Below are 17,421 nucleotides of genomic sequence, written 5' to 3'. Positions count from 1 at the left end.
TAGTTTAGGTTTAGACCACACAAAATAAAACAGTAATAGCTACATGAACTATTGGTCATATTAGTTCAGTTCAAGTGTACAGCAGTTTCATTTATCAAAGATAATTTAAAACCAATGGAAACAGATCAAGTGGTGTAGGTGATTTGATTAGCTTTATGCTGACCTTCATGTCTAGACCTAATTTAGAACTGAGTGGAACACTACTGACTTGTAAGTGGCTCAGCATCTGCCTTTCACAGGGAGGCCCACATACAAAAGAGAGATCTTTGATCCTTGCCAAGATTTAGCTAAATCCCCCAATCTTTAGAAACTTATTTCAAACTTTTGGTAACTTCTTCAAGAAAAACAAAAATTTTGTGATTTCTATGGCATAGAGAAGCCACTTTAGAAATATAACCCACTGATTACTCTCTCTAAATCGATTTTAAAGTATCATTGAAATTACCTAAGCAAGCCTGAGATCGACTTTAATAGTCAGTTACAGCAACTGGGACAAAACCACAACAAAAATCCTATACTTAGACCCTGTTAGCAAATAGTACATCAACCCTGGAAGCCGAAGAGCATAGCAGTATTAGGAATTCTGCTCTTAATCATTACAGAGGAAAGAGCATTCAACTTTTGTACTGTCCCAAACAAAGCAGAATACGCTTCCTTCCCCTACAAAGTCCTAGAGGCTCAAAATCTAAATACAAACAAAAACTTGCTTGACTTCAGCAGACTACTACTGCCAGATATCAGCCACACTAGCCACAATATATTGAAGTAAGCATCCTCACCAAAAAAACAAAAAATGCTCAAGGTACTAGCATTGTCTGTACTAAACACAACATAACACACCAATGTACGAGTTACTGGGAAGAACAGATCCAGAAAGGAAGCAAGTCTTCTATAAATCCCTCAACAAAGCTACTTCATCACAGTGTAATGTAAAAAGGCAAGGCAAACTCTTACTAAATATAATATCGGTGACCATCAACTGAAAGTAGAAACTGGGAGACATATAGCACAGCACAACCTTGGAAGAATGACTTCAAACCTAATGAAGGAATTGAGAGACTGAAGCAGACCTTTTCTATTCCCAGATCCAAAGTATGAAGGAGTACAAAAAAAAGATACAATACATCCACAAATTATCAGAAATGATAAAAGATTTAATATAAAAAAGTAACAAAGGAAAACATGCATAGCTTTTGGAGGAAAAGGGGTTGGCAGAAATATCATCACACCTATCACAAAATCAGGAGTCACAACAGCTGAAGACAGGAAGTAAAACACTGTGAAGCTGGGGATAGCACTTAATCTACCTCTGATAGATACCCAAAGTGTCTCTCCTTTTTATACGTTGGCAGCACTTGCCAAGAGAATATTAATGCATTAAAACACTGATTTGAATTGAATGTGCTCTTCCCCATCTCTGCTTCCCATCCTTTTAACTGCAGCTCAATCAGACCCTTCTCTCTTCCCCTTCCTCTCAATGTCACTGACCTAATTGCTGCTACTGATCCTCTTTTTCCATCCCTCAGAGAACAATCAGCACATCAGTGCCAGCACAGATAGCTCTGACTTCCCTTGAATTTGCTACTTTGACCTTGAGCCAATCTAGCCTTATTTTATTTAAAAAACAGATATTTTTGTATTTTTCTCCATTATTCTTTTTTCTTTTTTTTTTTTTAATTATTCAAATGTATATATGCATGCACAGGGACTCCACTTATTTCTGCTTGGGGAGATCCCTTTGTAGATTTGGGGTTTATAACAGTATATCTATAGACAGTTTTAAAATGTATATTATGCAGTTAAGACTACAATAGATCCTTAAAAAATAATTGGGCCTATCATTAAATAGGTAATTAGCAAAGGCATACTGATATCCAGAGTAAAAATTAAAAGTAACTATGTACATGTGCAGAAGTACTAATAGCCAGTTTAAAATTTAGATTTTTTTTTTCCTACTTCAGCACCATTTGTAGACTAATCAGATCCAAATTCTGGGTTTTAAATAAAAACTACTTCTAGTTTTCTGACCTTAAAAAAGAATGGTGAGGGAATAGAAAAAAATGGAAGAGGAATAATAAAATTATGGTATGTTTTTGTATAACTGAGAAACGTCCAAAGCAATATTTTAGGAAAATGAGGCTGAGGAAGGGCTTCACAGAATAGGACCTTGGATACCAAGTAAAGCCTAGAAAACCATTACCATGGCTGAATTTTAAACTCAGAAAAGAAAGGACTTCCAAAAAAACCGTGATGCAACTTTCAGTGTCAACCAAAGTTACTAAGCTAAAACTTAAATTAAAGCTTTCTGGTTTTGTTTTCCTTGTTTTTCAATAACCCCTTAAAAATTAGAAGTAATTTACCTTTGATGTTGACAAATTTGTTGAAGGAACTAAATAAGTCTAAAATGGCTGGAGATCTTTGATTTTTCTATTCTTGGAACAAAATGGTGCAAGTGAAACCGCCACTGTCTCTGCTTTGAGTTATCCAAAATTGCAGTGATCATTCAGAAGAGAGAGCTCCACCCCCTTCCTTCGCCAGTGAAAGGGTTAATGTTACATGATGTTTAGTCTTAAATTGGACTTTTCCTGTAAGTTATAATATCAAAGCAAGTTCATGTCAATTCTCTTTTAGAAGAAGTCCCATAACTTGAAGCACAAATACACAGGACAAATAAGGGTTCTTACCAGTTTCATTAAATTTCATTTTTCTATATATAGAGGAGATCCCTAATGTTAAAAGCATTTACAATTGCATAAGATTAATGGAATCATAGATTTCAAGGCCAGAAGGGGAAACACTGTGATCAACTCTGGCCTCCATGGACCATAAGACTTTTCTTAATTAATTTCAAGTCCAATTGCCAAGGTTGAACTAGAGAATTTATTTTAGAAAATCATCCACTCTTGATAGAAAATCCACAAATCTTAGTTAAGTTGTTTCAATGGTTAATTACCCTCGTTGTTAAACATTTGCACCCTATTTCCAGTCTATATTTGTCTAGCTCCATCTTCTAGCCATTGGATCTTATTATAACTTTATCAGCTAGATTGAAGAGTCCTCTATTGTCAAATTTCTGTTCCGCATATGTGTACTTATCGACTATGATCAATTCACCCCTTAAACTTCTCTTTGATATGCTAAATAGATCAAACTCCTTGAGTCTCTCACCATAAGGCACATTTTTCAATCCTTTAACCATTCTTGTGGATCTTCACCGAACCCTGTCCAATTTTTAATACTCTTCTTGAAGTGTGAACAAGAAAACTGGACACAGTATTTCAGTAGTGGTCACACCAATGCCAAATACAAAGGTAATATTAAGAGTCCTACTCCTCCTTAATATTCCCCTAGTCTATACATCCAAAGATTGTATTAGCCCTTTTAGCCACAGCATTGCACTGTGAGCTCATGTTCAGCCAGTTAAGAGGAGAGTATACATTCTAATTAGAATGTTGACTTCCTTAGTGAAACTAACTCCTGCGTCTCCAGGCGTTGCCAGGTCTTTGTTGGATTTTGACTGAGTATGAAACAATTTGATGCAGAACTTTCCTCCAGAAATGAAAGCTAGTCACTCAGCTAATCCATTTCTCAATTCGACTCTCCTCAGGACATATCGTGGCAAATAAAAACCAAAGAAGGGATTTTCAAAAGAACTCATCACTGGACTAACTCTGTTCCCACTTAAGTAAACGGGAGTCTTACTAGAGACTTCAAGAAGACCAAAATCAGCCAATGTTAAGCATGTCTGAAAATCCTATCATAAAGTTACATGGAGAAAGGGGAGGGAGGTATTTTACTTTGATGCCATTTCTACACTAGCCTTCTTACCCCCTCCTAAAAATTCTCACTACTACTATCACCAATGCAGGAGCTCTAATGCAGATGAGGTGCCAGCTTTTTAATAGTCACCATGTCATAAAAACCTGCTCAAATCTGGGTTAGATGATAAAGAAGTTAAAACATTGGTGGGCTAGTCTGCATTAGTCCTACCACCATTGCAACCACTGGCGAATCACACACATGGTAGCAACAGTGACATGTGGGCTGATGCAGGCAGTGAGATTGTCTCAGAAACAGCAAAATAATGTTGTAAGCATATAGCATGTAGTTTATATTTTCTATATGGCATGCACGCAGCATTTCTTAAAGGTAGGCACAAAGGTAGGTTGACAAAGGTAGGCACAAATAACTATGTAGGTTGATACAGATGCATAATTAAAATATGGTCATTCATTATCTGAGGGTTAGAAAATAGATTGTTAATTCATAACATTTTCTACTACAAATATTTGTGCATAAAAGCCAATGTATTATTTCATTAGCCGGCCAATTCCAATGTATTAAGTCAGTGAATGAGTGAGTTAGTGGGGGGAGGGGTGAATGTGTGCACGTGTACACTCAGGCTTTTTCTCACTACCATTTATAACGAGAGTTCTGTAGCACTTTAAAGACTAACAAATTTAATTTCAGCAGGCATAAGCTTTCGTGGGCTTCAGATGCATCTGAGGAAGTGGGCTGAAGCCCACGAAAACTTACGCCTGCAGAAATTAAATTTGTTAGTCTTTAAAGTGCTACAGAACTCTTGTTGTTTTTGCTGTATTCAGACTAACATGGCTACCCCTCTGGAACTCTACTATCATTGATGTTGCTCAAGGGTGTGAATAAGCCACCCCTGAGTGACATAAGTTACACTGACCTAAGCACCGGTGTGGACAGTGCGATGTCGGTGGGAGAGCTTCTCATAGCTGCTGCTGCTCGGTGAGGGTGGATTAATTAAATTGACAGGAGAGCTCTCTCCATCAGCTTAGAGGGGCTCCACTAGACAGCTTGCAGTTGCGCCTCTTGTAAGCTCTCTAGTGTAGCCATAGCCTTAGTAACCAGTATGGTTAACCTGCTCAGGAGGTTCTTAATGCATATCTTGCAGGAAGATTTGTTTTCTTTTAGTGCTAACCCACAATTTCCTAAAAGGAGCTTAACACTTTAGTACCACGCTACAAGAGTAGAAAATTACTGGGTGGAATCCTGACCCCACTGAAGTCAATGGTAGATATGCCATTGACTTCAACCGAGCCAGGATTTCACCCATAATCTATAAAGAATATAGACAATACAGAACAAGCTCTTTAGAGTAGAATTTCTATGCTTCCTGCCTATGGATAAATCTATAAGTCAGACTGATACCCATTTTCCTCATCTCTTCTGTAAAGCCATAGGATACATTGCACACATCTTTATTCTTACAGTGTAAAACAAGATTTTCCTTTAAACATGTGAACCCTCAATTATGACCCAAATTAAGTAATACTTCTCTCTAGATTTCAGTAACTGATTTTTTAAAAAGATTAATTTGAATAATTAAATAAATCCAGATAGATGAGATTGTTAGAGGGGGAAAAAAGATTGTTTTAAGTTTCCTTGATCAGAGAGGCACAGTCATGTTACAAAAGAGGGCTCATAAAATTGATTACTCTGTTTATTGGATCTGCAAGGAGACTAGATAAAAAGGAAATTAATTTGAATTTGTGTATGCACCAGTTGAGCTGAGCTTACTTAAATTGACTTAAGTAGACTGTAAATACAGTTGATGTTTAGAGAGCTTTGGCACATTTGTTAATTTACTCTGTATGCTATATAGTAACCACAACGAAACTTTAACCATGTTAATATTTAAGGATACCCCCCCAAAAAAATGCAAGGAGGAACTGTTTTATTACAATGGATATTTAGCTGAGGTTAGTCCTGCTCTGAGCAGGGGGTTGGACTAGATGACCTCCTGAGGTCCCTTCCAACTCTATGATATGTTATTTGCATTCCACCTCCATTTTGTTGCTCAGTTACAGCATCCCATCCACCGGCTTTTAATCAACTATCAAGAAAACATAAGATTCTTGCATGGGGTAGATAGAGGAAGTAGTTCCCTTTCTAAAGGTCTGAATGTCAATCTTGTGATGTGAGTAAGTTTGTCCTGACCTAGAGTGTCCAAACCACAAGGTGCCACCAGCTATCCCAGTTTTTTCAGGGTAACACAGTACTACCATTCATTCCACTTGGCCAAGTCAGTGTAATCACCTCTATGAAGGAAAAGACTTAGACTAAGGTACTTCATTACAAAGTTCTGTGAATTTGGATAGCTAGGTGTACAACCTGCAGATAGCAAGTAGCTTGTTAAATATATCTACTTTTTTTAAGTGGCATATTTTTAAAAGAAGAGCTGGATGCTACGATTGTAAAGATTCAGAAGCAGATTTTGGGTATGTAAGTGCATGGGAGGAATTCAAAAAGTAATAGGTTTGTGCAGAGATAAATGATAAAACCAGAATTGGATTTTTATCAGCTTGTATTCAATAATTGCTATCTTCAACCATCTTGTGAGGATTTTCATCTGACATTTGATTTACGGTCCTTACCTTACCTGCAACACAACTGAAAAGAAACCAAATATTCCTTTTTTTTTTTTTTAAACCATTCCAATTAGTTATACTAATGAGACTTAAGATATAATAATCTATACGAACGTGTGATCTATCTGTATAGGAATTGTACATACACACACACAGAGTATGTATGCACACTAGGACTATGTAACAGTATGATTAGCATCATGTTCTTCTGTGAAAATAGGCAGCTGAGATAGTCTAGGATACACACACTCCAACAAGCATTCATTCATAGGAAAGTGTGTTCCTGCAACATAATTCTCACATTCCTGGATTTACATGGAGGTCCATCTACTCAGTCACAAGTCCTTCTTTCAGAGGATACATATTTCAGACCCTTACATTTAGATGATGTGCTCTCTTGCCTTCCTTCCCCTCTGGTGTTCAGTTTTCTCTTTATTTTCTTAATAATAAAATATATTATGCAAAAAATAGATAAAAATGACAAAAAACCTGCTATAGAGAAAATATAATCCATGATATAATCCAGTCTGGGAAGAGAAAAGAGGGGGAACCCAGAGTAGCCCTAATAGTAAACTAAAAAAGCCTTTAAAAATGTCGAAAGGAAAATCCATTTTCAGTTGTGGTCTTAAAAAACCTCTGATCAAAATGTTTATTTTGCCATTGTCAAAATGTGAGTGCTTGTTTTCAATTCCCAACCCAATCTCTATTTTAAAGATAAATAATGCAATGCACTCACATGACATTTTCCTTTTCTGGCTTACATTTAGGAAGGAAAATATTTAACTAAGGCTATGTCTACATGGCCCCACAGTTCAGAATACGGGGACGTGAACTGAATGCGCACTAGCGTGCGGCCCTGTAACACCCCCTTGTGGATAACATGAGTGTTTTTGCAGTGGTTCTCAAACTCCATTGCACCGCGATCCCCTTCTGACGACAAAAAATTATTGCCTGACCCTGTGGCGAGGGCAGAGCCTGAGCCCTGCCACCGCGGGAGAGGAGGGGGCTGGAACCCAAGTCCTGCCACCCTGGGCTGAATCTCTCGGATCTCTCTAGGGCAAACTAGGAACTGAGGCACACCCAAGAAGGTGCTCCACCCATTCCCTTATTTCCATACTGTGGCTACACCCTCCTTTGGGCAGCCGCAGGTTTCAGAATTCAGATACATGGTGCAATTCACACTTTTTGGAGCTATTGGTTCACACTATCTGCAGACTCAGGCAGGCATTAGTAACACTTGGTTCATGTTTTCAAGATTTTCTGTGTATTCACAGGAAGGTCTACACTGTGAACTAAGCCCAGACTCTGACTTGGGTTTCAGCCCAAGCCCACCTCCCAGACACACACAAATCAGTCTGACTCAGGTCAGCAAGCACTCTGGACCCAGGTCCTGCCATAGGAATGGGTAAAAACCCAAGTCCTGCTGTGACTCAGGTCCAAGCTCTGTGCATTTGCAGTATGGATACATCCCGAGTCAGAAGGTCTACGCAGTGCAGTATGGATGTTTTAGCATGCCTATAAGACCCGGGTCCAGTAATTGTAAACTCAGGTTTACAATGCAGTGCGGATGCTTGGAAACACCGAGACCACAAACTTGGGTCCCACCAAATCAGGCTTTGTGTGAAGTGTAGACATACCCCATGAGGGCTAACAAAGAATTTTTTTTAAAATGAAAGCCGAGATTTTGTTCTTATCCCATGACTCCAGTGTTGGGATCCTAGGCACAGACCTATAGTACCGATGCCTTAATTTGGCTCTCCAGTTGAGGAAATTATCATTTTATTAACTCTATCCTAAAGGTCAATTTATGTATTTGTTTTTCCCACACTGTTCTCTCCTTGTCAAATTTCACAACTTGCAAGTGATCAACAGGTTGAACTCTGAATCATGAATTCTACAAATCAAAAAGAATGTACAAAACAATATTGCTAAGTCACATTGTTAAAAAATCATGGGCTAGGCCGCAAACAATCATGACCTTAGTTTTAAACATCATGAACGTTTTAAAATAATAAACTTTGGGCTCTTTATATTTTCAAGCTTTTCTCAGCAACCATGAGGGATAGAAAATTACTTTTTATTTTTAATTAAAGCTGAGATTCTCAAGTAATAATGTGATTCCAATAGCTGGGGCTTTAAGAAAAACACCATATATCATAAGACTCATGATAAAAATTATGTAATTTGTTAACAATGGGAATTGTAGGGTTTCTTTTCTATTTCATCTCTTCAGTGCAATTAACAGGAATAAAAAATTGTTTCTTTGATGGAGATGTTCAAAGTCTAATCAAATAAATTTTTACAAGAGGTAGTTGGATGCTAAAAGAAAACGCTGATCCATTAATACTTCATGAATAAACAGGAGTTCAATAAGTTATGATTCATGGGCTTGCATGAGAAGTATTAATGATTATATGGAGTGTCACAGTATATATACCTGAAATATTTGAAAATGATGAAAGTTTAAACTGTTTATTTTCAATGTTTATTTTTCCAGAAGTTCATACCAGAAGTTCATTACTTTCCAGCCACTGAACAGAAACAATGTAATGTGACTTCTGTGAGTAACCACACATCCTGAATAATGAATACTGAATAGCCAAAGTGCGCAGTTCGTGAACTGTCACATAGGCTTTAAAATTACTTGTTGAAACTTGCTGACAAATACATTTTCAGAAATCAAAATCAATTTATGAATGGTTCATTAACTAAAAAGGGATTACATTCATAATGAATATCATTACAAATGAGTAATTTGACCATTTCTATTTCATCATGTTTATATAGACATGAATGACCGAAGCGCTAAACCAAGTTGTCTCTATTATTTTGGAAGCTTCCCCAACTGCCAATGCCATAGCACTACTAGTGTTCTAAATAAATAAAACAAACATGCCAACAGCAAACCCCAGTTACCCTTTGTTTAAAAAACATTGAGATTCCTAAGTAACAGCAGTGCACTAACGTATCACCTCACTTACAAAACTCAAACACTTAAAAACAAGACAACAGTGAATTACATGGTAAATTTTACACTGCCTATATAACATAAACCACATTAATACTTATATATATATATTACTTTGCATTTATCAACATTGCATTTCATCTGTCATTGTGTTGCCCAGTCACCCAGTTTTGTGAGGTCCCTTTGTAACTCTTCACAGTCTACTTTGGATTTAACTATCTTAAGTAGTTTTGTATCATCTGCAAATTTTGCGACCTCACTGTTTAACCCTTTTTCCAGATCATTGATGAATATGTTGAACACTACTGGTTCCAGTACAGAACCCTTGGGAACACTATTATTTACCTCTCTCCATTCTGAAAACTGACCATTTATTCCTACCCTTTCTTTCCTATCTTTTAAACAGCAACTGATCCAGGAGAGGACTTTCCTTCTTACCCCAAGACAGCTTTCTTTGCTTAAGAGTCTTTAGTGAGGGGTCTTGTCAAAGGCTTTCTGAAAATGTGTACACTATATACACTGGATCACCCTTGTCCACATGCTTGTTGACACCCCCAAAGAATTCTAGTAGATTGGGAGGTATTATTTCCCTTTACAAAAACTGTGTTGACTTTTCCTCCAAAAAATCATGTTCATCTATGTGTCTCATAATTCTATTCTTTACTATCGTTTCAATCAATTTGCCTGGTACTGAAGTTAGGCTTACTGACCTGTAGTTGCCTCTGGATCCTTTTTTAAAAATTGGTGTCACATTAGCTATCCTGCAGTCATCTGGTACAGAAGCCGATTTAAATGATAGGTTACATACCACAGTTAGTAGTTCTGCAATTTCACATAACGAGTCCCTTCAGAACACTTGGGTGGGTACCATCTGGTCCTGAAGACCAATTATTGTTTAATTTATCGATTTGTTCCAAAACCTCCTCTAATGACACCTCAATATGGGACGGTTCCTCAGATTTGTCACCTAAAAAGAATGACTCAGGTTTGAGGATCTCCCTCACATCCTGAGCCATGAAGACCGATGCAAAGAATTCATTTAGTTTCTCCACAATAGCCTTATCTTCCTTGAGTGCTTTAGCATCTCGATTATCCAATGGCCCCACTGGTTGTTTAGCTGGCTTCCTGCATGTGATGTATTTAAAAAAAATTGCTGGTTTTTTTAATTCTTTGATTAGTTTTTCTTCAAATTCTTTTTTGGCCTTCCTAAGTATATTTTTACACTTCACTTACTGGAGTTTATGCTCTTTTCTATTTTCCTCAATAGGATTTAACTTCCATTTTTTTGCCTCTAACTGCTTCTTTTACTTTGTTGTTTAGCCACGGTAGCACTTTTTTGGTCCCCTTACTATGTTTTTTAATATGGAGTATACATTTAAATTGAACTTCTATTATGGTGTCTTTAAAAGTTTCTATGCAGCTTGCAGGGATTTAACTTTTAGCACTGTACTTTTAAATTTCTGTTTAAGTATCTTCATCATTTTTGTGATTGCTATCTGGTGGGCCACTTGGCACTACTGCCATATCTATGATAAATATTGGCCAAGATTTTTTTAAAATGACAAATGATTTGGGGGACTTTAATTTTCAGTGTGGCGTGATGCTCAGCACTGGAAAATCAGGCCTCGTGTAAGACATCACAAATTGGGCACCCAAAATCACTAATCACTTTTTAAAATCTTTGCTAATGTGTCTGCCTGTTACATGGGCCATGTAAAATGTATTATCTCTCCATAACAGGCCAGATATCTACATATCTGGAACCTGAAGTCTTACTCTACGGCTCCATCCAAGGGTCATGGAATTGAGACTGAGAACCAGCCTCTGATACAGCCGGAAATGTGTGGTGCAAGGAACCTTCTTTTAATGGCTAGCTGGACCAAATCTAGTAACAAGGTTCTCTTGGCCATATAAGAACTATGAAACTGACATTTGTCATAAATTCATAGACCAGATAGGACCACTGTGATCATCTAATCCAATCTCCTGTATAACACAGGCCAAAGAACTTCCCCAAAATAATTCCTAGAGCAGACCTTTTAGAAAAAACATCCATTCTTGATTTAAAAAGTCTCAGTGATGGAGAATCCACCACCAGTAAATTGTTCCAAGGGTTAATTGCTCTCACTCGTAATAGTTTCTAGTCTGAATTTATCTAGCTTTAACTTCCAGCCATTGCATTATATTATATCTTTCTCTGCTAGATTGAAGAACCCATTATTAAATATTTGTTCCCCATGTAGATACTCAGAGACTGTAATCAAGTCACCCCTTTAACCTTGCCTTTTTTGGCTCAACTCTTTATCACCATGTTATGCACAGGATGATTTAGGGAGACAATCAGCACTGGCCCTTAAACAATATAATTGAGGAGATGCCCGCCTGACTGACTGGAACATGATGTGGGGAGATGAAGAGATCTGCAATAGAGGGGCCATCTTCACAAGTGCAGGACAGAGGCTTTCCAGTAGCAGAGAGAGAAGCTCACACTGTGAGCAGATTTAATCTTTCTCCGTGCCATGAGCTGAGTAACAATCACCACTGAGATTTTTTTCTGTCGTTTGAAGCTGCCTGCCTGACTCAGACAGAAGTCTGTGGCTTTTGATTTCCCTCTTACTGGTTCAGGTAAGCCACTGGTATGGAATTTTTTTTTACCAAACTTACACTGATTCACTTGTTAAAACCCACTAGAATACAAAAAGCGCTTTTTACAGATTTTGGCTCCGGAAAATCATGTGACGCTTTACTAGAACTGGTTTTTTTTTCCTGAGCCATTCTATCATTAAATTATACCGCCTCTTTTGTTGTTAAAATAGGTCAATATAGATTGGGCAGACAGATTCCATTTAACAGATTAGTGTCCTGGTGCTACCACAAAATGGAAAGATCCACAGAAGGATATTATCAATGCAAGAAGTTATGCTCTTGAGTAGTTCTGGCTAGTAAAAGAACAGCTGCCCATTCCAAGCAGTAAAAAGTCCAAGTGATCTTCTCGTATCCTTCCAGTCCCATGATCAAGAGAAGGCAAAAAATGATAAAGGCAAAATGTTGGCTGTTTGACTGGTGTGAAGGTTGTTGGGCAACATTCCACTGTATGAGCAGGGCAGCCTGCATCTCACAAGTAGGGGGCAGGGGATGCTAATCTTCTGGGCTGTAGACTAGCTGGAGCAGCCAGGAAGGCGTTTAACTAACAACACAAGGAGAGCTTTTCTAAAGAGGCAAATTCAGTAGAACTCAAACACATCTTGTTGCAAACAAGTTGAACCTATGTGGCAAATAATGTGAAGAGAACCAAATGAAAATTTTCATATATACTAATGCTAGGAGTCTGGGGGAAAAAAGCAAGAAAAAAAAAATACGGCTACTAACCTTTCCATAACTGTTGTTCTTTGAGATGTGTTGCACATGTCCATTCCAAGTTAGGTGTGTGCACGCTGTGAGCACAGTCACCAGAAATTTTTCCCCTCAGTGGTACGTGTCAGATCCCTCTAGAATCCTCTGGCTGGTGTAAGGGGTCTGGCCAACCCCGCACCCGATCAGTTCCTTATTGCCAGCCAACTCTGACAGAAGGGTAAGGAGGGTGGGGCGTGTAATAAACATGTGCAAGACATCTCTAATAACAACAGTTATGGAAAGGTTAGTAACCGTTTTTAATTTCTTTGAGTGCTTGGACATGTTCGTTCCACGTTAGGTGACTCTCAAGAAATATCTTTAGTGGGTGGGATTGGAGTTCATGAACATACTGATTGCAACACGGCTTGACTAAAATCAGCATTATCTCTAGCTTGCTCGGTGATGGCGTACTGTTAAGAAAATGTATGTTCCAATGACCAGTGTCTCGGATTGGGACCTGATCTAGGGATGCCACTGAGGAAGCTGGTGCCCTGGTATAATGGGCAAGTCACTATAGTGGGTGGTGGGACACCTGCATGCTCGTAGCATGTGCAAATACACGCGATCCAGGATGAAACCTTCTGAGCCAAAATGGGAAGGCCTTTCATTGTGTGCTACTGCCACAAAGAGCTGCAGGGTCTACAGAACGGTTTTGTCCTCTCTATATAGAATGCCAGTGTGTCTCTAACATCCATTTGTGCGCAATTTTGGAACAAAAACTGGCATGAAAATGGCCTGATTACTGTGAAATTGCGAAACCACCTTTGGGAGGAATGCAGGGTGAGGACGAAGCTGCACCTTGTCTTTAAAGAAGGCCATGTATGGGGTTCTGATGTAAGAGCCCAAATCGCTGAGACCCTCCTGGCCAAAGTAATATCCACCAACAAAGGCCACCTTCCAGGAAAGGTACAACATGGGGGCATGTTGCCAGCTGCTCAAATTGGGGGGGTCCGTGAGTTTTGCCAAGGTCCCATGGGGGAATGGGCTCCCAAATCTGTGGGTATAGTCTTTCTAGGCCCTGAGGAAACAGATAGACATCTCGTGAGAGAAAACCGATTGGCCGACCACCTGGGGTGAGGAAAGCTGAAATGGCTGCTAGGAGTACTTTAATTGATTAAATTGACAGACCTTGCTGTTTCAGGTGTAGCAAATATTCCAGACGATCTGCAGTGATGACCAAGCGAGGGAGAGACCTTGCCAGGAAGACCAAATGTAAAAATGCTTCCACTTGGCAAGGTTTGTAGCTCTGGTAGAGGACTTCTTGGAACCTAGCAGGACCTGGCGGATTTGCTCTGAACAGGCCAGTTCCTCGGGATTTAATCATGGAGTTTCCAAGCAGTCAGATGGAGGGAGTTGAGATTTGGGTGGAGCACTTGACCATGAAATCAGGTCTGGGAGGAGAGGATGCAGCATCGGAGTTACTACTGAAAGACCTAGCAGAACGTCGAACCAGTGCTGACGAGGCCATGGAAAAATCGAGATGTGGAAATAAACCTCTCTCAAAACAAGGGCAGTATACCAGTCCTCCAGATCCAGGGAGGGAAAAAGGGGGGCAAGGGAGACCAGGCAGAACTTTAGCTTCTTGAGGTAGCTGTTGAGATGATGCATGTCTAAAATAGGTTGAAGACCACCCTTGTCTTTTGGAGCTAGGAAATAGCGGGAGTAAACCCTTTCCCTCTTAAGTCCTGAGGAACCTTCTCCATGGCTCCTACTTGGAGGAGGATCCATGAAGAGGGATGGGGGGAGGAGCAGAGTAGGGTGTGGAGGATGGGTGGAAATTAACTGGTGTGCATAACCCCTTTCCACAGTGCTCAGGACCCAACAGTCTGTGGTGATGAGAGACCACATTGAGCTGAAGTGGAACAGGTGGTCCAAAAACAACAGAGAGACAGGATCTGGTGACACTGGAACTAATAGAACACCTTCAGGTGTCCCATCAAAAGTTCTATTTAGATTCCCCTAAGTATCTGGCTCGGTCGGATAGGGATGCTTAAGTGGATGGGGGCAGCTGCCTGCTCCTAAAGCCCCTACTTCATTTCTTTTGCAGGTCTTGACGGTGTAGCAGGGTATAAAAACGGGTGGACTGTTGGGGCCTGAAGTGCTTCCTCAGCTTCCTGGGGTGTAGAGACTCATGGACTTGAGGGTGGCTCTGGAGTCCATCAGCCATGGAGCTTTGCATCCATTTGCTCTGAGAATAGCGAAGCACCTTCAAATGGAAGATCCTGAAGGGACTGCTGGACCTCTATAGGCAGGCACAAGGATTGGAGCGAAGAGCACCTGTGCATGGCCACTGCAAAGGCCATGGATCTAGCTGCCGAGTCTGCCGCATCTAGGGCAGCCTGTAAGGAAGCTCTAGCTATCAACTTCCCCTCCTCCACCACTCCTGCCTGGACTCTTGGGGAAGCGAGTCCTTAAACTTTGACATTGAGTCCCAGCTGTTGAAATTACACCTCCCTAGTCTGTTGGTTGGAGATGCACAGTTGTAAACCCCCATAGAATAAAACTTTCTACCAAAGAGGACTAATTTCTTTGATTCTTTTGTCCTGGGGATTACTCCTTGCAGATTGTCTGTCCTTTTCATGGGCTGCTGAGACCACCACAGACCCCGGGGGAGGGGAGGTGTACAAGAACTCATACCACGCGGTGGGAATAAAGTACTTCTTTTCTGCCCTCTTTGAGGTGGGAGGAAAGGAGGATGGAGTTTGCTATAGGGCTTTAACTTGACCCAGTATGACCTCATTGAGAGGCAGAGCCACCTTCGCTGGGGCCACTACGGCCAAAATTTTAACCAGGCTGTGGGAAGATTCTTTGACTACCTCCACTTCCAGTCCAAGGTTCAAGGCCACTCTTCTCAACAGCTCACGATGACCTTTGAAGTCATCCTGGAGAGGTCAGACGCCTGCCCCTGTTAACGCCTCATCCAGGGAGAAGGAAGAGGAGGCCTGAACAGGCAGAGTTTCCTCCTCTTCTCCTTCTGCACCGAATGGATTCCGGGGTCCAGATCTTGAGGATTGGTACCGGGCTCAGTATTGGAATCCGGGTCTGATGTTGTTCGATGGGACAGAGGCACCCTTCTCTCTAACACCACCAAATATGACAGCCTGGAAAACCCCACAGTTCCAAAAAGGCCATTGCATCAGCACAGGCCCATATCCACTGGGCCAAGTGTCTGGAGGCACCCTTGTCCCCAGATCCACAAATGAATTGGGCTGTCTGGAGGGATACTAGCAGAGGCTCCTCAGCTGGGCCTACAACTCCACTTCCGATTCCGACAATGAGCCTTCCTCCAAGGAGCATGAAGGAGCAGTACCCGTTGATTCTGGGGATCGGTACCGAGGTGGGGAAGCTTGCATCAAGGCTAGCAGGAATGGTTTCCCTCTAGATATATCAAGGGACCTCGTACTTTCCTGTCTATTAGTAACTAAGAAGGATGCTAGACAACATCCGGATAAAAACAATATGGATAAATGAATTTATATCAGCAGGCTTTGATAACTTGCAACCAAGAATTCTAAAAAGATTGGCTGAGGAGACTTCTCGTCCATTTTTTTTAAGTAAAGCTAGGAATACCAGGAACATTGCAAAAGAGTGGAAGAGCACTAATGGTGTGCCAATAGTCAGAAAGGAAATGACACAGCTAAGTATAGGCTGATTAGCTTGACAATAATCCCAGACAAAATAGTGGAAAAAGCTGATGAGATTCAACTGGAAAAAAAAATTGAAGGATAGGAATATAATTAAGGCCTACCACAAGGTTCTATGGAAAATAAGTCTTGTCAATCAAATCTGATTTAATTATTTGGTCAGATTACAAGTTCGGTTGATACAGCTAAACAGTGGTTATAAAATACCTAGACTTTTGTAATGGGGTTGACTTATTTCTGCGTGACATCCTGATTAAAAATTCTTTAGAAATTTAATTTTTCAGTGAAACAAATTACAGCAAATATTTTTATTTTGAATTAAAAATTTTACATTTTGTCTTTTGTCCCTCCCCATCCCTTTCTCTTTCTTCCCCCAAAGGAAAAGGAGAGAAAAGGGGGAAGAAAAAAATTTCTGGGCAATGGTGAAAGGAGAAACAACGATCAGGGAATAAAGGGGGATGGAAGGAAGCTTCAGAAAGTTTACAAAAGAACTACAATCACAATGTTACCCAGAAGCTAGAGATGATGAGGCAGTAACACTGATGTTGAAAAGGAATCAGCTGGCCCCTACTATGGAGTTGCCAGAGAGTTAATCAGAATTCCCTGAATATATTAACCACTATACCTGCACATGATAGCCAATCCTTTGTTTCCGTAAAACATGGTGAGCCAATGTGCTTGGGATGAGGAGTAGTTCTGTATGTAAAGGCTTTGATCTTCCCCTGTACAGAAGTTATGTAGGTCTTTTTCCCAAATGGATCTTTAAGGCCTTGATCTACATGTTCCCTCCATAGGAGTCCACCAACATAGAAAAGAACCCAAAATTTCAAGAATTCTGCACGAGATCATTGACAAAGTACCCTGCAGACTCTAGTTAGCATCACCCCAACCCTGCAGACAGATGTATGAGTCTTGGAAAGTGTCATGCAAACATTTTGATTCAATACTGAGTAAAATGGAAACTCTCCAGGACACAATAAGACAGCTCTTATGCTGAGAGAAAAACAATTTTGCA

At 40.0% G+C, this 17,421-nt stretch overlaps 1 protein-coding gene across 6 annotated transcripts in view; it reads right to left on the bottom strand.

The window, feature by feature from the left end:
* The window catches only part of TBL1X (transducin beta like 1 X-linked), a 255,757-nt gene that overhangs the window by 100,576 nt on the left and 137,760 nt on the right, over positions 1–17,421 (bottom strand). The gene's annotated exons all lie outside the window — the stretch shown is intronic.

This window comes from Emydura macquarii, unplaced genomic scaffold, assembly GCF_026122565.2.
Source record: "Emydura macquarii macquarii isolate MOO-44397 ecotype Brisbane River unplaced genomic scaffold, CSIRO-AGI_Emac_v2 contig_1424, whole genome shotgun sequence".
NCBI classification, from domain to species: Eukaryota; Metazoa; Chordata; order Testudines; family Chelidae; genus Emydura; species Emydura macquarii.
The sequence above is the reverse complement of the archived record's forward strand: the minus strand, read 5'-3'. Positions and strand labels throughout refer to the sequence as shown.